The 24,808-nt window shown below is 40.7% G+C and overlaps 1 protein-coding gene across 2 annotated transcripts in view; it reads left to right on the plus strand.

Moving 5' to 3' along the window:
* Positions 1-24,808, plus strand: part of LOC137245243 (uncharacterized) — a 67,093-nt gene that overhangs the window by 31,319 nt on the left and 10,966 nt on the right. The gene's annotated exons all lie outside the window — the stretch shown is intronic.

The following is a 24,808-nucleotide window of genomic DNA, read 5'->3' on the forward strand; positions in this document are numbered from 1 at the left end:
CGCTTGGCTGACTGCTCTATTGATATATGCAGCGGGGTCAGATCAAGGATAGCCTCCAGCGCTACTGTAGGGCATGTGCGCATAGCTCCCGTGATGCATACACATGCCAGTCGCTGAAGTTTTGACAGCGCTTGCCTCGTCGTCGCCCGAGTTGTTTTCGATGCCCAGGCTATCGAACCGTATGTTATCATGAGTTTTACTACAGCCCCATGATTTGCCTGCTAGACGTTTGCATATCATGATGGACCTCGTGGCCTTAGCTCTCATGGAGTCGAAGTGCTGTTTCCATAGGAGCTTGGTGTCAAAGGTGACCCCCAAGTATTTCACCGCGGTTCCATGTTCTAGTGCCACGCCATTTATTGTAATTGCTCTCAGGGCTGGTAGGGCCCTTCTTCTGGTGAAAGGGATGATGGTCGTTTTAGATGGGTTGATGTTAAGCCCCACACTGGCACACCATCCCTTCGTAATATTCAGTGCTCTCTGTATTATGTCACAGAGCGTACTCTCGAACTTACCCCTTGCAATTATGACGATGTCGTCAGCATATCCCTGGCATCTTATGCCACAGTCCACTGAAGTTAGACTTATTGGTCTGAAGGACTTTGCCTGCGAATAGTCCTTTTTTCCTACTTTTGGTATGAAAACCACTTTTGCTCTTCTCCACATCATGGGTATGTATCCCAGTGCCAGGCTATCTCTCATGATCCTGGCCAGATGTGGGATAATCTGTGTCCCTTGCTGCATTAGTACCGGGTAGATGCCATCCACCCCCGGAGATTTGTATTTCTCAAAGGATTCCACTGCCCATCTGACTCTGGCCTCACTGAAGAGGGAGTTGGCCAGTTGCCAGTCTGATGGGGTTGGTTTCACTCTGGGGAACACAGGTTCCGGTACTTGCGGAGAGGCACCCGGAAAATGCGTGTGTAGCAGGGCCCTCGCTCGCTCCTCCACCGTTCCGGTATAGGTACCGTCTGGAAGCCTAATCGCTAAGTTAATCTCCCTCTGCTATTTGGCTAGGGCCTTGTGGAGCCTTGCCGCTGCAGGTGTGCTAGAAATTCCCTCACAGAAATTTCTGAAACTTTCCCTCTTAGCTTTCCTTATCTCTTTATTGTACTTTGTTAGATTTTGAGTGTATTCCTCCCAGTTGCCGGCTCTTCTTGCCCCGTTAAAGAGTTTCCTGACTTTCTTCCTTAGTAGTGTCAGGTCATGCGACCACCAGGGGGTTGCCTTCTTACCCTTAACTAAGGAGACTCGGCAACTGGGGTTGTAGGCATCTATCATTATCTGATTTGCCCTATCCACTCTGCCCTCTAACTCAGTACAGTTAGTGCTTCTGCTCTTATTTCTGAGACTATCCGCGTTAGCCTCTATGATACTTTTGTAGCTGCCCCAGTCTGTTTTCCTGGGATTTCTTTTAGGGCTGTATTGCCCCGATACAGCACCCAGCTCAAACCTTATGATCCTATGATCCGATAGGGAGGGTTCTTCTGAGACTATCCATTTCGAGATCATATTCTCAGTTAGGTTGTTGCCAAGTGTTATATCTAGGACCTCTGCCCTGACTCTCGTGACAAACGTCGGTTTGCTCCCGACGTTACATATATTCAAATCGTTGCTGAATATATATTCTAGTAAACACTCACCCCTTTGGTTGGTATCATTGCTGCCCCACTCCGTGTTGTGGGAGTTAGCATCGCTTCCTATGATCAACGGAAGTTTCGTTCTTCTGCAGTGCTCCACTAGCTTCTGCACGTTCACTGGAGGGACTGTGCTGTCGTCCCCCGGGAAATAGGCTGCGGCCAGCACAATGCTGGTGTTGTCTCCATTCACCTTTGCCTCGATCTGCACCGCCACCAGATCCCGGCTTAAAAATTCTGTAATGCAAAAATAGTTAATGTTTGACTTAAGCATTACACATGCTCTTGGTCTCTGCTGTGAGAGATCCCAAATAACTTTGTTATTACTTACATTAAGGCCCCTCACCTGTCCCTTGTAAGCCCAAGGTTCTTGTATGAGGGCGATGCCCAGATCATCCGATGCGAACCTCCTCACCAGTACAGCCGAGGCTGCAATGGCGTGATGGAGGTTGATCTGGGCTATTTTTATGCTGGTGCCGGTCATTTTGGCCCGGCCGGCCTCATCGGATCATCTTCATCCGACAATCCGCTCTCGCTTTCGTCCCGCCTATTCAGCTCCAGCTCCTGGAGGTCGAAGCCCTCGATGAGCTCTTGCGTGGTGGGGATTTCTTTTTCATCCCCAGGCTGCACGATTTTGTCCTTGCTTGCTGCGGTGGGAGGGTTTGTGGTCTCGCGAGCTCTGATGGTATCGGTGCTCGCGTCCGTTATGTTCTCGTCCGACAGCTCGCCTCTGTCGGTGCCCTCTGCCTCCGCTTTGTCTTCCGGCTGCTCACTATTTCCTGGTTGCCTCTGCCTCCAGGGTCTCACTAGGACCAGGCCGTACCTATAGTGCAGCTTAAGTCCGTTCCTGCGTATGATTTGATACGATTCCTCGTCTATGCCTACGTCGAGACGTAGGCCTGTTTCCTCTGCGCTACAATTAATAACGCGCCATCTCTGCGTCCTGAGGCCCTCATTTTGGTTGGCGAGGAGCCGTAACGCAAACTCTTTTGGGCGTTCCGCACTTCTGGGGAGGAACATAGTCACATTATGCGTTGGCGGTATTTCATCCCCGCGTCTCGTGCATAATTGTGGCCCTGTCCACCCCTCAAGCGTCTTGACTTAGGGCCTCCGCCGAGTAGTTACTGGGCAGAACAGCTATTCGGATAACCCTAAGGGCTTCCGAATAGCTCTGCTGCCTTGGTGCCATCCCAGCGGGTACCCCAGTCGCCCTGGCTTGAATCTCCCTGCCCGTCGGTGCAGTGTTCCTGGGAGCGTGGGCCCGTTGCCTTTTTGAGCTCGGAGTTTCCTCCGGCGTAATTTGCCCGATCCTGCGCTTTTCAGCGAGAGCGGGCGCATGCTGGTCAGCTGCCGCTGGCTGTGCTCTCCTTCCTTCTCTGCTTCCACTTTGAGCATTGGCTTTTCTCTGCCCGTGGTCTGGTTCATGCCTGCGCTCATCTGCCCTGGCTCTTGCCTCCCTGGGCGACATGCCTTCCTCTAGATATCGGAGGTATCTTTTTACCCCAGCCCCACTTAGTCCAAAGCGTCTCTTGTCATCCAGCGCTCCTGGACTGCCCCGTGGTGGAAGTGCAGGTTGCCTGCCTCTGTTGTGCCTTCTGTTAGGCCGCTTCCACTCCTCCGGGTTCCGCTCTGTATTTTTCCCTTCCTGGGACCTTCCATAGGTGCTCTGTGAGCTGCTACTAGAGTCATGCTCCGACGGTGAACGCCTAGACTTACTCGTCCCTCTAGAGGGACTGCTAGGGTGGTGGTTTTCGTGCTTGGATGCACCGTTGTAGCCTATCTTTGTCAGCTTTTCTCGTTCTCTTGAAGTTAAATCTTTTGTTTTCTCTTTCGGCCCACGCTGCGCAATGGAGGTACTGGGCCCTCCATGGATCGCGGGTTTGTTTCCTGCCGCCGCCTTCTGCTCACCTTGTTTGACTTGCCCGCGCTGCTCACCAGTGGATAGGGGTCCACTGGGGATCGCGGGTTTCCCTGCTTCCTGGTTGGAGTGCTCTTCGGGCCCGCGCTGCTCTCCTTGGGTTTTGATGTTGCCCTTGGGGTTCGCGGTTTTGAGAGCCGGTTCTCTGTATACTCCAGTGCTAGTGGAGGGAGATTCATCCCTCTGATGCTCTAAGAATAGCATTGCCTCCTCTCTCGTGAGGCTTTCCAGGAATTGTCTGGAGTACGTGCGTGGCCTGCTGCTTCTCTGCCCGCTGCTCTTCTTGGAGCCCGTTTTTTTTGTTGTGCTTTTATTGTTATTGTTGTTGTTGGTTTTTTTGTTGTTGTTGTTCATCATTTTTTTCTTACGACAACTTGCTTGACATGGCAAGCGTTATTGTCTCTGCTTTAATTTGGCGAACTGAGTTGGTCCGCCGCGGCAGAGCCCCTTGACGCGGTAAGGCCATGGTTACTCCCCAAGGTGGCCCGGTGTTGGGGAGGCGCCGTTATAATACAGCCGGTGTTGTGGACCTCCTGGCTGCAAACCAGTCCAATGGGCACGGTGACGCATGACACCCTGGATTAGGAGGTGACAGTTCCTGGTTACCGATCGCATTCGACCACATCTGTCAGGTGAGCGCGGTTGCCCCGCTCCCATCTGACCAATTAGTATCATATGCGATCGTCGTAAGCCCCTGCACCGCTACAAGGTGACTGTCTTGAACTTAATTGCGCATCACTTCAAAATTCTCATTAGAAACTCATTGGAATTTGACGATAGAATTCGATTACAATTCTAATCCTTTTCTCGTTATCAAGAACGAAGTCCCCTTTTTGTCGAGAATGCTATAATTCGCGACAGTTTCGCAAATCGTCCTCTAACCTTCTACCTTAGAGAAATACATTAGAATTCGATTTGTCTTCTAATCGTTTTCTAACCTAAATGTTTGTTGGGATATTGATAGTCAGGCGGCGATTAAGGTATAAATATCACACAGTACTTTATGAAGAAGTGTTCTGGAATTCAAAGAGGCATTGAAAAAACTTCGCTCAGGCCGGACTATATATCTATAGCGGGTTCCGGGTCATAAAGGGATAGCAGGCAACAAATCGCCCGATGAGTTGGCAAAGGAGGGTGTAACACTCGCTGAGTCGACGGTAGACGTCCCAATCCGTTTGGGAGAAACCAAATGGAGACAGGAGTTGCATATGATCCATCAAGTAGGAAAGGCGTGGACAAAACGCGGGCTGCAAAATTTCTAAGATCACGTGCAAAGCCTACGATATTAGACTTAGTGGCTTATATCTCTGAAGAGAGAAGACTTATGGTTCACGATGGGCATACTGACTGGACACTGCCTTCTGCCGTCAGATGCTTATAAGTTAGGCCTCGTGAGTAGAAAGTGTGAGCCGCAGGAAGAAACGATTGAGCACGTTATGTGTTCATGTCTTGCGCTTGCCAGGTCAAGGTTCCAGCTATTAGGGGCGGCAGAGTTACTAGATTTTGAGGCAGCAATTAAGCTGGGTCCTAGAAAACTTGGTCGTAGAAGACTGCTTGTATTTTGTCCTGGCACCGGATTGGGATTCTTCCGTTTGGTCGTCAAATAAATTCTGGTAACACTATGGACAGATTCAATCTATGTGAGGTCTATTGATCAATAAGTTCAACCTAACCTAACCTAGCACACCCACAGACAGCACCTTTATACAAGCACTTTCCTTTCGATTTGCCCATGTACATAGCGCAAATCATGAAATATAAAAATCCGATTCGGTCCTGCGTCGATAATCTCCACATAGTACTATACCTATCACTTCACAAAGTCACTGATCCCAATCAAATTATGAAAATAGCATAATTTCTTAGCATAACGACCTAACACTGCTTTCCATTGACAAAAGCACTGTGTACTAAAATTTGTTAAAATCAAAAAAATTATTTGTTAAAAAAGTCAGAAAAAATCTAAACATACATTGCTCGAACTACTCGAAATGCTCGAGCACAAGCTCAAAATTTTTCGCGTAATGAGCACTGTGCGAACAAAATCGAGTGCTGTACTTATGGCCGCGTCAGAATGAGCTTTTTCATATACAACGCACTCTTATGTAAGACAGTAAAATCGCCACAATCACGCAAGATGTTACGTTAATTAATGTAAAATAACTTCAGACTTAGCAGTTGAATCTTATTTCGGCTTACCCATTAACATTAAAAACCTCTCGATAAACATTCTCACTATACCAGAAAAAAATTGCTAACATATTTTCTATATTTTCTTTTGCTAAAATGGAGTTTTTAATTGTGATAAATGTAAGAAAAGTACCAATGAGTGTGAAAAATAATTTCACTTACAAAGTGTGAAAGCACCCTTAACCAAGCAATAGTCGAGTTTCTCTTCTTATGCTTTATTTGCAACAAAAGTTGAGAGTTGTCTACTTTATCATGTTTGATGATGCCAGTGTCGCTCGATCTGGCGTTCTCCATAAAGAGACGTGCAATCAACTCATCATGCATAATATTGCGTTAAACGCATCTATATGTATAAGTTTATTGTGACGTGACCATTATGTGAAAGCACCGTCTCTTAATGGGATAGTTTGGAACTAGTGCGATTCGATGTATGTAGGATTGAACTAAAGGCTAACATTCTCTAGAAATGCTCTTCATTTTTATACTCAGTTGAGCAGAGCTCACAGAGTATATTAAGTTTGATTGGATAACGGTTGGTTGTACATATATAAAGGAATCGAGATAGATATAGACTTCCATATATCAAAATAATCAGGATCGAAAAAAAATTTGATTGAGCCATGTCCGTCCGTCCGTCCGTCCGTTAACACGATAACTTGAGTAAATTTTGAGGTATCTTGATGAAATTTGGTATGTAGGTTCCTGAGCACTCATCTCAGATCGCTATTTAAAATGAACGATATCGGACTATAACCACGCCCACTTTTTCGATATCGAAAATTTCGAAAAACCGAAAAAGTGCGATAACTCATTACAAAAGACAGATAAAGCGACGAAACTTGGTAGATGGGTTGATGTTATGACGCAGAATAGAAAATTAGTAAGATTTTGGACAGTGGGCGTGGCCCCGCCCACTTTTACAAGAAGGTAATTTAAAAGTTTTGCAAGCTGTAATTTGGCAGTCGTTGAAGATATCATGATGAAATTTGGCAGGAACGTTACTACTATTACTCTATATGTGCTAAATAAAAATTAGCAAAATTGGATTAAGAACACGCCCACTTTTTAAAAAAAAATTTTTTTAAATTCAAATTTTAACAAAAAATTTAATATCTTTACTGTATATAAGTAAATTAAGTCAAAATTCAACTCCAGTAATGATATGATGCAACAAAATACAAAAATAAAAGAAAATTTCAAAATGGGCGTGGCTCCGCCCATTTTCATTTAGTTTGTCTAGAATACTTTTATTGCCATAACTCGAACAAAAATTTACCAATCCTTCTCAAATTTGGTAGGAGCATAGATTCTATGACGGTAACTGTTCTCTGTGAAAATGGGCGAAATCGGTGGAAGCCACGCCCAGTTTTTATACACAGTCCACCGTCTGTCCTTCCGCTCGGCCATTAACACAATAACTTGAGCAAAATCCGATATATCTTTACTAAACTTAGCCCACGTACTTACCTGAGCTCACTTTTTCTTGGTATAAAAAATGGGCGAAATCTGACCATAACCACGCCCACTTTATCGATATCGAAAATTACGAAAAATGAAAAAAATGCCATAATTCTATACCAAATACGAAAAAAGGGATGAAACATGGTAACTGGATTGGTTTGTTGACGCAAAATATAACTTTGGAAAAATCTTTGTAAAATGGGTGTGACACCTACCATATTAAGTAGAAGAAAATGAAAAAGTTCTACAAGGCGAAATCAACAGCCCTTGGAATCTTGGCAGGAATACTGTTAGTGGTATTGCATATATAAATAAATTAGCAGTACCCGACAGATGATTTTCTGGATCACCTGGTCCACATTTTGGTGGATATCACGAGAACGCCTTCACATATACATCTAAGGGCCACTCGCTTTTAAAACCCTCATTAATACCTTTAATTTGATATCCATATCGTACAAAAACATACCAGAGTCACCCCTGTCCCACCCTAATGGCGATATCTCGAAAAGGCGTCCACCTATAGAACTAATGCCCCCTCTCTCTTAAAATGCTCAGTAACACCTTTCGTTTGATACCCATATCGTACAAACATTCTAGAGTAACCCCTGGCCCACCCTAATGGCGATATCTCGAAAAGGCGTCCACCTATAGACCTAGTGTCCACTCCCTCTTAAAATGCTCAGTAACACCTTTCGTTTGATACCCATATCGTACAAACATTCTAGAGTCACCCCTGGCCCACCCTAATGGCAATATCTCGAAAAGGCGTCCACCTATAGACCTAATGCCCACTCCCTCTTAAAATGCTCAGTAACAGCTTTCGTTTGATACCCATATCGTACAAACATTCTAGAGTCACACCTGGCCCACCCTAATGGCGATATTTCGAAAAGGCGTCCACCTATAGAACTAAGGATTACTCCCTTTTAAAATACTCATTACCACCTTTCATTTGATACCCATATCGTACAAACACATTCTAGAGTCACCCTGGCCCACCCTAATGGCGATATCTCGAAAAGGCGTCCACCTATAGACCTAATGTCCACTCCCTCTTAAAATGCTCAGTAACACCTTTCGTTTGATACCCATATCGTACAAACATTCTAGAGTCACCCCTGGCCCACCCTAATGGCGATATCTCGAAAAGGCGTCCACCTATAGACCTAATGTACACTCCCTCTTAAAATGCTCAGTAACACCTTTCGTTTGATACCCATATCATACAAACATTCTAGAGTCACCCCTGTCCCACCCTAATGGCGATATCTCGAAAAGGCGTCCACCTATAGACCTTATGCCCACTCCCTCTTAAAATGCTCAGTAACACCTTTCGTTTGATACCCATATCGTACAAACATTCTAGAGTCACACCTGGCCCACCCTAATGGCGATATCTCGAAAAGGCGTCCACCTATAGAGCTAAGGATTACTCCCTTTTAAAATACTCATTACCACCTTTCATTTGATACCCATATCTTACAAACACATTCTAGAGTCACCCTGGCCCACCCTAATGGCGATATCTCGAAAAGGCGTCCACCTATAGACCTAATGCCCACTCCCTCTTAAAATGCTCAGTAACACCTTTCGTTTGATACCCATACCGTACAAACATTCTAGAGTCACCCTTGGTTCAGCTTTATGGCGATATCTCGAAAAGGCGTCCACCTATAGAACTAAGGATTACTCCCTTTTAAAATACTCATTACCACCTTTCATTTGATACCCATATCGTACAAACACATTCTAGAGTCACCCTGGCCCACCCTAATGGCGATATCTCGAAAAGGCGTCCACCTATAGACCTAATGCCCACTCCCTCTTAAAATGCTCAGTAACACCTTTTGTTTGATACCCATATCGTACAAACATTCTAGAGTCACCCTTGGTCCACCTTTATGGCGATATCTCGAAAAGGCGTCCACCTATAGAACTAAGGATTACTCCCTTTTAAAATACTCCTTACCACCTTTCATTTGATACCCATATCGTACAAACACATTCTAGAGTCACCCCTGGCCCACCCTAATGGCGATATCTCGAAAAGGCGTCCACCTATAGACCTAATGCCCACTCCCTCTTAAAATGCTCAGTAACACCTTTCGTTTGATACCCATATCGTACAAACATTCTAGAGTCACCCCTGGCCCACCCTAATGGCGATATCTCGAAAGGGCGTCCACCTATAGACCTAATGCCCACTCCCTCTTAAAATGCTCAGTAACACCTTTCGTTTGATGCACATATCGTACAAACACATTCTAGAGTCACCCCTGGCCCACCCTAATGGCGATATCTCGAAAAGGCGCCCACCTATAGACCTAATGCCCACTCCCTCTTAAAATGCTCAGTAACACCTTTCGTTTGATACCCATACCGTACAAACATTCTAGAGTCACCCCTGGCCCACCCTAATGGCGATATCTCGAAAAGGCGTCCACCTATAGACCTAATGCCCACTCCCTCCTAAAATGCTCAGTAACACCTTTCATTTGATTCCCATATCGTACAAACACATTCTAGAGACACCCCTGGTCCACCTTTATGGCGATATCTCGAAACGGCGTCCACCTATGGAACTAAGGATCACTCCTTTTCAAAATACTCATTAACAGCTTTCATTTGATACCCATATCGTACAAACACATTATAGAATCACCCCTGGTCCACCTTAATGGGGACATCTCGAAAAGGCGTCCACCGATAGACCTAAGGCCCACTGCCTCTTAAAATGCTCAGTAACACCTTTCATTTGATACCCATATCGTACAAACAAATTCTAGAGTCAGCCCTGGTCTACCTTTATGGCGATATCCCTAAATGGCGTTCATCCATAGAACTATGGCCTATTCTCTCTTAAAATACTCTTTAATACCTTTCATTTGATACACATGTTATACAACCACATTCCAGGGTTACCCCAGATTGATTTTCCTTATTTTGTCTCCATAGCTCTCAACTGAGTATGTTATGTTCGGTTACACCCGAACTTAGCCTTCCTTACTTGTTTTATGTGTAGATGACCGAGTGATGAAAATGTAAAGGTTTTGGTGGATTCGCCTATATTTGAACATTGACAATGAAAATACAAAAGAGCTGTTGTAAGTGTTTGTAAATAAGTGCAGAGCAAAATGAGAAAATATTTGCAAAGTTGAAGTGACATTTAGTTGCCAAGTGAATATTAAAAGTGGGCATTGTTGCTTGTTTTGTTGTTTTTGTTTCTACCTTCTACATCACGCCAAATGCACAACATCGTTTCTATTACGATATTTTGTTTAAGCATTTCAAGTTCATATTTAATTGTGCATACGATCTCTTATTTATATATTTTCAAGTATTTAGCAAAATATGACGGCAACTACGAAATATGACTTGTGATTGACGCTTGCGCGGAGCTATCTCCTATTGGTACAGTGTGCAAAGACCAGGGTCCGTTTTACGATCCGTGATCGGAACTCATTTTTTAAATCACAATACCTCTGAAATGGTGGATCGGATAAATGACATATATGAACTAGCGAAGTAGAAGTTTGGCCCGAACCTATTAAACTAGTTAAGATCTAATCTACATATTGTGACGAATATTAGCAACACTAAGGGATGCTATCATCTCTAAGCCGATGCTAATCAGTTACTTATATCTACATAAACAAATCAATCATTATGTCTACACATATGTACACACAGCAGAGGAGAGATACTCACAAAAGTATGCAATCATCAGAAGAGTATAAAAGCAGCACCAGCTGAGGCATGAACAATCAGTTTGATTTAAGCAAGCTATTGGTTGCGAAGTATAAGTGTTATTGTGAAGTACTCTAATAAAGACCATTTTGCATTATTGAATATTGGAATTATTTATTCAACAGTTTAGCGATACGAACGTTAGTAGAAGGTGTGAAATAAGCGGAATTACACTAAATTCGTTACAATTGGTGTCAGAAGAGGAATTGTTGAATAAATTCTGAAGATTGCGAATACAACTTGGACATGGCAAAGTTGAGTGAATTGAGAATCCAGCAACTGAAGAAGGAGTTGGAGAGCCGTGGATTGAATACAACGGGCAATAAACTCGAACTTCAGGCACGACTACCAGACGCTATGGAGTAGGAAGGAATTAATGTGGACGATGATATCTTTCATCCTGATGGTGACGAGAGAACAACAAAAATTTAAGAGAAAAACGAAACAACGCAGACAGTTACGAGCACAGACTTGAACATGATTTTGGCAGCAATATCTGCTCAAACATCGAAAATGGCATCTCAACTGGAATCACAGGAGACACGTATAACATCCAAGATGGAAACACAACTGGAATCACAGGAGACACGTATAACACCCAAGATGGAAGCACAAGAAATGCGTATTTCAGAAATGTCGACACAAATTACATCTAAGATTGAAGCACAAGAGGCACGAATATCGGAAATGTCGGCGCAAATTTCATCACAGATATCATCGCAGATCTCTGCTCAACTGTAAGAGCAATAAGGACGTATTTCCTCGAAGTTGGAGGCGCAAGAAACAAAAATTTTACAACTCGACGACAAAATTGATGCCGAGATTGAAACATTGAGAGGTCGTATACAGGAGTTGCAACTAAATCGCCCAGCAGTTTCAGCGAGTAATCCAAAGGTAATCCTTTGACGGTTCTGTTCCTTTCCAGGTGTCTAAACTGCAGTTTGAGAAGACCGCAACAGTGAACAACTGGAATGCTGAAGATAAAGTTGCAGCTCTATTCGTAGAATTGAAGGGGCCAGCAGCCAAAATCCTACAGACGATTCCCGAAGGAGAGTGGAATAACTATGAAGCATTGATGGTTGCTGTAGAACGACATTACGGAAGCGAACACAGGAAACAAATCTACCGCTACCAAAAATCTAACGAGACTTTGCAAGAGTTTGCGTCGGATGTTGAAAGGCTGGCACATTTAGCGAATGCGGACGCGCCCGTGGAATACACCGAAACGGTAAAAATCCAGAGCTTTATTAATGGAATACGGGATGTCGAAACAAAGCGAGCGACATACGCAAACCCAAAACCTACATTCGCAGAAATGGTATCACATGCTCTGATTCAGGAAACAGCGTCGCTTCTGTGTAAGCCAGTTTTCAAAGCACGCTGTGTGGAAGTGGAAAGGCCAGACTGGGTGCAAAAAATATTGGAGGCGCTGAAGGAATTACAACAAAAAAATGACGGAGCTATGAAGTGTTTCAAGTGCGGTAACCCAGGTCACATTGTTCGTCATTGCAGCACCTGTCCTTGTAGTTCCAACTTGGCTGGTCGTAAACGTAAAGCTGGAGGAGACAAGCAAAAGCGACTCAGATGTAAAGATCGAAAACTTGGCCCAGCTATTGAATGTCGTGAGATATCTATCTCGCAAATTGGAAGAAAATCGAGCAGTCTTACCGTCAAAGGAAATGTGGATGGGAGGGAGCGTTTACTGACTGTAGATACAGGCGCAGCTCATTCCTTAATCCTATCTGATTGGGTCAACAGTAGAGTAAAGCCATTACCTGGAGTAAGGTTGCGTGCGGTCACTGGCGAGTATAACCAAGTCCGGGGAGAAGTGATCTGTGAAGTCTTAATTGGGAAGGTCATGGTTCTACGCAAATTCGTTGTGGCGGAGATTGTCGATGATGTCATATTGGGAGTGGATTTCTTAGTTGACCATGACATCAGGATCGATATGCAGAGAAGGATTATGCGTTATAAGAACAAGGATGTGCCACTTAACTTCAGTTTGGAGGAAGGGTTCAGCAGTAAGCGAGTGCGGGTGGAGGCATTGAATAAAGACCACCAAAGTCAAAGGCAGCAGATCGGGCAAAAGTTGATGGATCGAATGGGCCAAATAAAGCGAAATCAAAGATACCTGCGAGAGAAACACTGGCATTGACAAAACCAAATGGACCAACAAAAACGTAGGAAAGAATTTCCCAGAAAGAATGCGAGGGTAGTTTCAAGCCAGGGCGCACTAATGTTGTGAAACGTGGGAGCGATACTGATTATGCAAAGCCAATCCGTCAAGCGCAAGCTCTACGAAGTAGTTCATTGGCCAAACAACAGAGTGTGAGGGAACGAATCAAGATGAAACACAGGTACGACACAAATAATAATTTGGAAGGTTTCCGGGAGGAAGATTTGGTACTGCTATACAACCCTCACTGGCGGAAAGGTGTTCCATCCAAATTTTGGTGCAGTTGGGAAGGCCCGTACAAAGTTGTGAAGAAGATCAGTGATACCATCCACCGCATACAAACCATTGGGAAACCACGAAATAGAAGGGTGGTTTATTTGGAGATACTAGCAGCGTTTAGATCAAGAAATTTGTCTGATCGGGACGATCAGATTTAGGTGGAGGGCAGTGTGACGAATATTAACAACACTAAGGGATACTATCATCTCTAAGCCGATACTAAACAGTCACTTGTATCTACATAAACAAATCAATCATTATGTCTACACATATATACATACAGCAGCGGAGAGATACTCACAAAAGTATGCATTCATCAGAAGAGTATAAAAGCAGCACCAACTGAGGCATGAGCAATCAGTTTGATTTAAGCAAGCTATTGGTTGCGAAGTATAAGTGTTATTGTGAAGTACTCTAATAAAGACCATTTTGCATTATTGAATATTGGAATTATTTATGCAACAGTTTAGCGATACGAACGTTAGTAGAAGGTGTGAAATAAGCGGAATTGCATTGCAATAAATATATTGTATGGGTTCCAGTAGTGGAAATGACTAACGTTTATTCAAATCGACGTATCATAAATTCAAATTTGGTCGGAAGATTATCCAACCTTGCATGAATTTTCAAAATATCTCACACCATGTCCAACAGAATTGTTTCCACTTCCATTATATTACTTCACAGATTTATGTTTCAAATTTGAAATCTGTAAAGCATGTTCTCCAGCTTAAAACTCATTATCAAAGTCCCGTAATTTTGCATGATTTTTCGTTATACCTTGCACATATTTTATAATTATTTAATCCCTTATATCTCGTTTATAATGAATGTCAAGCTTTCACCTCATCGGAAGGTGAAAATTATTTCTTACTAAAGATATATCATATTGTGTTATGAGATACTATGATGGTGGCCGCCGTGGTGCAGTGACTTGGCGAACACTCCGAGTGTATTTCTGCCTTGAAAAGCTTCTCAGTAGAAATTCATCTGCCTTGCAGATCCCGTTCGGTGTCGGCATAGTTTGTAGGCAAAAAATTAAATAAAATAATTTAAAAAAATTTGTAAGTTCAACGGTTTTATTGAAAACAATACCTAAATTAAGTAATAATAATACTAAAAGCTAGAAAATAATTAGGTATGTAGGTCCTAGGTACTTGTCATCACACTCGTCATCAATCTAGGGCGTTCATCAGACAATTAAATAAAAGCGTTGGACGCGTCATTTCTATTGATAGTCATAAGTAAGACCAACTGAACCTTAATCAGGTTATGCTACGCCTCACATTTTTAGAATTCTATTGATAGTCATAAGTAAGACCAACTGAACCTTAATCACGTTCGCCTCACATTTTTAGAAATTTCACGCGCCCAACGCTTTTATTTAATTGTCTGATGAACGCCCTATATTGATGAGGAGTGTGATGACAAGTATCTAGGACCTACATACCTAAGTATTTTCTAGCTTTTAGTATTATTATTACTTAATGTATGTAAGTATTATTTCCAATAAAACCGTTTATATTAAACATTTTGTTTTAATTATTTTATTTTCAAGTTTTTAGTCTTTATTTAATGCCCTATTATTTCTCATTCTATTTAGTTCATTTAGTGACTTATTATTACAAGGAATATTTCCTGACAATTTGTTACAATCTAAGTCCTCAATACATAATCCTTCCAACTCCAAGGTATTTTGATGTCACACCTACCGGAATATATGTAATATTTGTTCCAAATATGAGCCAAATCGGACCACAAGTGCGAGTATTTTTAATATCTCTATTCTTGCCGCACCTAGCGGATTTTTTTTTTTCATAAGGCGGTTTCTATTTCTGTATGTAATATGTGTTCCAAGTATGAGCCAAATCGGACCAAAAATACGATTTTTTGAAATATTTCGATCCCTGTGCCACCTATCGGATGTTTTTTTATCTTATTATTACATTGTCATCGGGTTCGGAACTATATTCCAAGTTTCAAGCTTGTAGTTTATAGGGAAGTTACTTTAATTTTAATTACAAAATCCGTTCACAACGGCCGCCCTGTTAAGTCAAGCTAAGTAAAACCGTTTAAAAAGGAGTACGATGCAAATTAGAAGAGAAGCTCAGCCTAAATCTCTTCGGAGGTAAAATGCGCCAAGTATTTAGTTTTAGACACTAAGATGTATTTTCTAACCTTACTTCAAAATTGTTGACTACCTTTTTTGATGTTATAGTTTTGGAGGTGGTTTGAAAGCTAACTACTAGCGGTATATGCTGTTTTGTTGGGATTATTAACTCTGTTGTAGTATTAACTCTAGCCACCGATTTTTGCAAATCATGAGCAAATTGAGCTTTATACGCGCTTCTTATATGTTTTGGGTTTGTTCCACAGGTCAGGACCAATAGTTGGCCCTGTGGTGCTCCACATGTGACCGCTGACTCGTTGAGGCTTCATATATAAGGACTGCATGGTATTTGGAATCGCTGCTCTAAGGCGGCCAGCATGTCTGCCCATATTTTGCATTACCTCGCTGTCCTATTTCTACGCTTGTAAGGTCTTCTTGTTGCCTGGTGATATTTCACATTTTTCTACGACGTATGTGTTATACATATCCAGCAGAATGGCTTCTTTTTATTATCTTTTTAGTATTATTTTGTAACCCAGACCCCAAGGATCCATGTTGACATCTTTTTGAAGCTCATTTAATTTCAGCTCTTGCTGTTAGCAATAGTGGCCTTCAGGTGCTTTTTCGCTTTGTCCATCTGTATACGGATTTTTCACAATTTTTTTTGCATTGGCACATATTTTTTGCATGCACTTGATAAGACGAAGTTCTTAAGCGGGTATGTGTCGATGGCAGCAATTAGGGTTTCAGTGTTAAGTTTCGCTGCGCGTGCTTTTAATTGTGTTCGCCCTAGGCACTTATTGTGGTACTTCTAGAAAAGAGATGCGCTGCTAGTGAAGTATTCAAGTACATTCCCCTTCCGCTTTCGAAATTTCAGAATCTTCAATTAACTACCTTTTAATCTAAGTGTGCGATATGTATCTTGTACCTTTCATCGAATTCCGGTTCTGGTAAACTCACTTCCGTAATGTTTTTAACAAAAGGTACTGAATTTCTTTAAATATATTTAACTTTATTTTGCATGCCAAATTGATTGAGTCAATAAGCTCATTCTAACTTTTAAGCAGCTGGTTTTATTGATGTTGTTGCATTTATTGTCCCATTCCAATGGGTAACGACCTTTAAACACATGGGTAAATCTTCCAAACTCGATCGTACACATATGTAAAATATTGAAAAGCATTTGGCCTTTACTTTGATAATCGATCTCGATCTGCACAAGAAAAAAAGTTAACAGAAAACTCTTCGAAAACCTTGAAAAGCTGGGAACCCTGAAATGTACATTTTCTTAAGCAGTACTCTTGAATTTTCTTTAAATTGAGCTATCTTTACCAAATTTGGTATACTTGCTATTCTGTACCCAGAATAGATTTGTATTGCAAACGGGCGATATTAAACACTAACCACGCCCACTTTTTCGATATCGAAAAAAGGAAAAAGTGCGATCATTCATTACATTGGTCTTTTTGTTTATATAAGTCGACCAAGTCTGGATATGAAGATACTTGGAAATTGTCAAAGCGAAACATACGCCGAAACAGCGCAAAGTCTAACGATTATAAAATCAATTGAAAAACGCTTTTTCTAAATTTTTGATGTTGCTTTACCTGGGAGTTGAACCCAGGATTTTCGGTGTGATAGGCGGAGGACGCTACCACTACGTCACGGCGAACGCTAACCGGTCTAATGATTACTTTAGTGAAATTTAAACTCATTGTGTCGTTATACGATCACAATAATTTTAATTTGGTTATCTTAGTTGTTTGGGATTATTGAAACTACTTATAACCGTTTCCTAATTGCTGTCCTCCTTCAGAAAATATTTCTCAATTTATTAACTACCAATGACAAATTTTTATGATGATAATTTTTTAATAATAAATTCTCAGCACGCGTAAATTATGTGAAGAACTACAAAGTACATAATTACTTTTGATAATTACGAGCAGTTTATAAGGTTTTTTTATCTTTGACATTTGAAACAGTTAATGCAAATGGTATGGTAGTAAAGCGGTTTGAATTACACGTGTCAATAAATCACATATGGCGGCAGTTATTTTCGTATATTTTATATTAATATTACAGATTAGAGTGATTGACTTGGGGAACACGTATGCCCGTAAAAAAAAATAAGTAACGGTAACATGTGATCCATTTATATGGTATGGTGAAATATCTATTGTCATTTATCAATTTTCGATCTCTGAGTGGAATCATAATCGTCGGTACAATGCCAAAGTTACGAATGTGCCATTTTTGTTTTAACGAAATATTATATAAGTGAAATTTTGCAAAGCCAAAACAACACATGTGAATTTTTCTTTTTAAATTAAAAAATCATTTCTCAATTAACATTACTTAGTGGTTTACAAAACTAAACTTTTCAATAGCGGTTCAAAAATACAAAATTAAATCTCTATTTTTAACAATGTCTTACGCGTTTTTCTCAAAATATCAAATATGCACATTCGTGACTTTGGCATTGGACCGACGATATATTATTTCTAATTGCTGTTTTTATGTACGGGTCCCTTTTTCGCTCTTATTTGGAATCCTAATCTATAAATAAAGTTTTGGTTGTAAAGATGGATATTCGGGCTATAAGCGAGCTTTGGTCGTAGTGCTTTTGGTTAGCTATATTTTATTAAAATAATTTGTTAAAAAATAAACGATTGTGAGCACACAAAGGAATTTATTTGTACTATGGCACTGTTGAGAATATTTGAACTGCATTACCGGCAGTTGCAGTTTTAATTGATTGATAGAACAGCTGATTTCTGTTAATATTTGATAAGAGACTTTTATATTGGTTGCGCAAGATGCGCACTGGTCCGGCTCGTATCATCTTATATCGGCTCATAATTCGATAACGCTCTATGTTGTTGTTGTTGTAGCAGTGCTTCGCCCCATCCAATGGGTGCGACCGATCACAAATTGTCATCAATATCCTCTAACGGGAGTCCAAGGAAACTTGCTGTTTCAACAAGGGTGGGCCATAATGAGAGGGGTGTTAGAGACGTAAAGCCCTATCTCAGCGTTCGGTTGAAGAACGGCCCATCTCAATATTTTATTAATAAGAACCTTACCTAACTCCCAAACGTATTTAATTTTTACACTGATAGGGTTTTAAAATTAAAAATCTGGGATAGGGCGTTATTCAAACGAATTCCGAAATAGGCTGTTTTGACACAGGCAGCTGAGATAGGGCCAAATTCTACTCAGCAGTCGACATGCACAGCAGCGAACAAAAAATATCTCTGGCAATTTTCTTAAAATTTCGTCAATTTACCCTCCGATTAGCGGTGAATAAATTCAACACATCCTACTTGGGGTTGTCGTCTGGCCAGACGAAATTTGACGCTTTGAACTTTATCCACAAACATTTTAATTTTTATTTAAATTTTGAAGAAAACTCGTCGCACACTGTGATTACCCAGAAATAAGTTTGAGTTTTTATTGATAAATTTTGAAATTAATACGAACTATGATGTCTTATAGGCTTAAAAATATATTCGTCTAGCCAGACGACAACGCTAAAATGTGACATAATCAACTTTGCTAAAAAAAAAATGAAATAAAAATAAACAAGTAAGGAAGGCTAAGTTCGGGTGTAACCGAACATTACATACTCAGCCGAGAGCTATGGAGACAAAATAAGGGAAAATCACCATGAAGGAAAATGAACCTAGGGTAACCCTGGAATGTGTTTGTATGACATGTGTATCAAATGAAAGGTGTTAATGAGTATTTTAAAAGGGAGTGGGCCGTAGTTCTATAGGTGGATGCCTTTTCGAGATATCGCCATAAAGGTTGACCGGGGGTGACTCTAGAATTCGTTTGTAAGATATGGGTATCAAATGAAAGGTGTTAATGGGTATTTTAAAAGTGCGTGGGCCTTAGTTCTATAGGTGGACGCCTTTTCGAGATATAGCCACAAAAGTGGACCAGGGGTGACTCTAGAATTTGTTTGTACGATATGGGTATCAAATGAAAAGTCTTAATGAGTATTTTAAAAGGGAGTGGGCCTTAGTTCTATAGGTGGACGCCTTTTCGAGATATCGCCATAAAGGTGAACCGGGGGGACTCTAGAATTTGTTTGTAAGATATGGGTATCAAATGAAAGTTGTTAATGGGTATTTTAAAAGGGCGTGGGCCTTAGTTCTAGATATAGCCATAATAGTGGACCAGGGGTGACTTTAGAATTTGTTTGTAAGATATGGGTATCAAATGAAAATTGTTAATGGGTATTTTAAAAGGGCGTGGGCCTTAGTTCGAGATATAGCCATAAAAGTGGACATGGGGTGACTCTAGAATTTGTTTGTACGATATGGGTATCAAATGAAAGGTGTTAATGGGTATTTTAAAAGGGCGTATAGGTGGACGCCTTTTCGAGAAAAACTCTAGAATTTGTTTGTACGATATGCGTATCAAATGAAAGGTGTTAATGAGTATTTTAAAAGGGAGTGGGCCTTAGTTCTATAGGTGGACGCTTTTTCGAGATATAGCCACAAAAGTGCACCAGGGGTGACTCTAGAATTTGCGTGTACGATATGGGTATCAAATGAAAGGTGTTAATGGGTATTTTAAAAGGGCGTGGGCCTTAGTTCTATAGGTGGACGCCTTTTCGAGATATAGCCATAAAGGTGAACCGGGGGTGACTCTAGAATTTGTTTGTACGATATGGGTATCAAATGAAAGGTGTTAATGAGTATTTTAAAAGGGAGTGGGCCTTAGTTCTATAGGTGTACGCCTTTTCGAGATATCGCCATAAAGGTGGATCAGGGGTGACTATAGAATTGGTTTGTACGATATGGGTATCAAATGAAAGGTGTTAATGAGTATTTTAAAAGGGAGTGGGCCTTAGTTCTATAGGTGGACGCCTTTTCGAGATATCGCCATAAGGGTGGACCGGGGGTGACTCTATAATTTGTTTGTACGATATGGGTATCAAATGAAAGGTGTTAACGAGTATTTTAAAAGGGAGCGGGCCTTAGTTCTATAGGTAGAAGCCTTTTCCAGATATCGCCACAAAGGTGGACCAGGGGTGACACTAGAATTTGTTTGTACGTGGGCCTTAGTTCTATAGGTTGGCGCCTTTTCGAGATATAGCCATAAAGGTGGACCGGGAGTGACTCTAGTATTTGTTTGTCAGATATGGGTATCAAATGAAAGGTGTTAATGGGTATTTTAAAAGGGCATGGGCCTTAGTTCTATAGGTGGACGCCTTTTCGAGATATCGCCTTAAAGGTGGACCAGTGGTGACTCTAGAATTTGTTTGTACGATATGGGTATAAAATGAAAGGTGTTAATAAGTATTTTAAAAGGGAGCGGGCCTTAGTTCTATAGGTGGACGCCTTTTCGCCACAAAGGTGGACCATACATATAGTATTAGGAGTAACGTTCCTGCTAAATTTCATCATGATATCTTCAACGACTGCCAAATTACAGCTTGCAAAACTTTTAAATTACCTTCCTTTAACAGTGGGCGGTGCCACGCCCATTGTACAAAATTTTACTAATTTTCTATTTTGCGTCACAAGTTTAACTCACCTACCAAGTTTTATCGCTTTATCCGTCTTTGGTAATGAATTATCACAGTTTTTCGGTTTTTCGAAATTTTCGATATCGAAAAAGTGGGCGTGGTTATAGTCCGATATCGTTCATTTTAAACAGCGATCTGAGATGAGTGCCAGGAACCCACATACCAAATTTCATCAATATACCTCAAAATTTACTCAAGTTATCGTGTTAACGGACAGACGGACGGACGGACATGGCTCAATCAAATTTTTTTTCGATGCTGATGATTTTGATATATGGAAGTCTATATCTATCTCGATTCCTTTGTTCCTGTACAACCAACCGTTATTCAATCAAAGTTAATATACTCTGTGAGCTCTGCTCAACTGAGTATAAAAATATCGATTTCCAAATTATTATAAAAACCGACGATAAACTCAAAAAGTTACTAAAGCTTTTCATGATCGAGTGGGTAGCAGCAGAGTTATTCACGAAAATAATGCCTTCTCGTCTGGCCAGACGCCACAATCTATCGGAGGGTTAAATTTGTATCTTTTTCGATATTTAAAAAAAATTTATGAATTTCGTTAATGAAGCTAAGCAAACCAATCTCTAAAACGTTGTTGAGAAATTTCGAGAAAATTACACGAAAATGTAGAACTTTTTATTTGGAGTTCTCTGAATTTTTTTGAGCATGCAATTTTTTAGCACAGCAAATTTTAGTTTAAACAAGTAAGAAAGGCTAAGATCGGGTGTAAGCGAAAATTACATACTCAGCTGAGAGCTTTGGAGACAAAATAAGGGAAAATCACTATGAAGAACCTAGGGTAACCCTGGAATGTGTTTGTATGACATGGGTATGAGATGGAAGGTATTAAAAAGTATTTTAAAAGGGAGTGGGCCATAGTTCTATATGTGGACGCCATTTCGGGAAATCGCCATAAAGGTGGACCAGGGGTGACTCTAGAATGTGTTTGTACGATATGGGTATCAAATTAAAGGTATTAATGAGGGTTTTAATAAGGAGTGGTCCTTAGTTGTATATGTGAAGGCGTTTACGAGATATCGACCAAAATGTGGACCAGGGTGACCCAGAACATCATCTGTCGGGTATCGCTAATTTATTTATATATGTTATGACACGAACAGTATTCCTGCCAAGATTCCAAGGGATTTTGATTTCGCCATGCAGAACTTTTTAATTTTATTCTACACCTTCCATGTAACACCCATTTTACAAAGTTTTTTCTAAAGTTATATTTTGCGTCAATAAACTAATCCATTTACAATGTTTCATCCCTTTTTATACTCAGTTTAGCAGAGCTCACAGAGTATATTCAGTTTGATTGGATAACGGTTGGTTGTACAGGTATAAAGGAATCGAGATAGATATAGACTTCCATATATCGAAATAATCAGGATCGAAAAAAAATTTGATTGAGCCATGTCCGTCCGTCCGTCCGTTATCAAGATAACTTGAGTAAATTTTGAGGTAAATTGATGAAATTTGGTATGTAGGTTTCTGAGCACTCATCTCAGATCGCTGTTTAAAATGAACGAAATAGGACCATAACCACGCCCACTTTTTCGATATCGAAAATTTCGAAAAACCGAAAAAGTGCGATAATTCATTACCAAAGAAAGCTAAAACGATGAAACTTGGAATTTTGACCAAAATGGGCGTGGCACCGCCCACTTTTAAAAGAAGGTAATTTAAAACTTTTGCAAGCTGTAATTTGGCATTCGTTGAAGATATCATGATGAAATTTGGCAGGAACGTTACTCCTATTACTATATGTACGCTTAATAAAAATTAGCAAAATCGGAGAAGGACCACGCCCACTTAAAAAAAAATTTTTTTTAAAGTAAAATTTTAACAAAAAATTTAATATCTTTCAGTATATAAGTAAATTATGTCAACATTCAACTCCAGTAATGATATGGTGCAACAAAATACAAAAATAAAAGAAAATTTCAAAATGGGCGTGGCTCCGCCCTTTTTCATTTAATTTGTCTAGAATACTTTTAATGCCATAAGTCGAACAAAAATTTACCAATCCTTTTGAAATTTGGTAGGGGTATAGATATTATGACGTTAACTGTTTTCTGTGAAAATGGGCGAAATCGGTTGAAGCCACGCCCAGTTTTTATACACAGTCGTCCGTCTGTCCTTCCGCATGGCCGTTAACATGATAACTTGAGCAAAAATCGACATATCTTTACTGAACTTAATTCACGTACTTATCTGAACTCACTTTATCTTGGTATAAAAAATGAACGAAATCCGACTATCACCACGGCCACTTTTTCGATATCGAAAATTACGAAAAATGAAAAAAATGGCATAATTCTATACCAAATACGAAAAAAGGGATGAAACATGGTGAGGTAATTGGATTGGTTTATTGACGCGAAATATAAATTTAGAAAAAACTTTGTAAAATGGGTGTGACACCTACCATATTAAGTAGAAGAAAATGAAAAAGTTCTGCAGAGCGAAATAAAGAACCCTTGAAATCTTGGCAGGTATGACATATATAAATAAATTAGCGGTATCCAACAGATGATGTTCTGTGTCACCCTGGTCCACATTTTGGTCGATATCTGGAAAACGCTTTCACATATACAACTACCACCACTCCCTTTTAAAACTCTCATTAATACCTTATTAATACCTCATTATTATTAACATCACTCTCATTAATACCTTTAATTTGATACCAATATCGTACAAACACATTCTAGAGTCACCCCTGGTCCACCTTTATGGCGATATCTCGAAAAGGCGTCCACCTATAGAACTAAGCCCCACGCCCTTTTAAAATACTCATTAACACCTTTCATTTGATACCCATATCGTACAAACATATTCTAGAGTCACCCCTGGTCCACCTTTATGGCGATATCTCGAAAAGGCGTCCACCTATAGAACTAAGGCCCACTCCCTTTTAAAATACTCATTAACACCTTTCGTTTGATACCCATATTGTACAAACGTATTCTAGAGTCACCCCTGGTCCACCTTTATGGCGATATCTCGAAAAGGCGACCACTATATATATACAACTACCACCACTCCCTTTTAAAACCCTCATTAATACCTGAAATTGATACCCATATCGTACAAACACATCCTAGAGTCACCCCTGGTCCACCTTTATGGCAATATTTCGAAACGGCGTCCACCTATAGAACTAAGGCCCACTGCCTTTTAAAATACTCATTAACACCTTTCGTTTGATACCCATATTGTACAAACGCATTCTAGATTCACCCCTGGTCCACCTCTATGGCGATATCTCGAAAAAGCGACCACCTATACAACTACCACCACTCCCTTTTAAAACTCTCATTGATACCTTTAATTTGATACCCATATCGTACAAACACATCTTAGAGTCACCCCTGGTCCACCTTTATGGCGATATTTCGAAACGACGCCCACCTATAGAACTAAGCCCCACGCCCTTTTAAAATACTCATTAACACCTTTCATTTTATACCCATATCGTACAAACATATTCTAGAGTCACCCCTGGTCCACCTTTATGGCGATATCTCGAAAAGGCGACCACCTATAAAACGAGGGCCCACTCCCTTTTAAAAATACTCATTAACACCTTTCATATGATACCCATATCGTACAAACAAAGTCTAGAGTCACCCCTGGGTCATTCCAGGGTTTCCCTCGGTTCATTTTCCTACATGGTTATTTTCCCTTATGTTGTCACCATAGCTCTCAACTGAGTATGTAATGTTCGGGTACA

The sequence above is a fragment of the Eurosta solidaginis genome, chromosome 3 (assembly GCF_040869045.1).
Source record: "Eurosta solidaginis isolate ZX-2024a chromosome 3, ASM4086904v1, whole genome shotgun sequence".
NCBI lineage: Eukaryota > Metazoa > Arthropoda > Insecta > Diptera > Tephritidae > Eurosta > Eurosta solidaginis.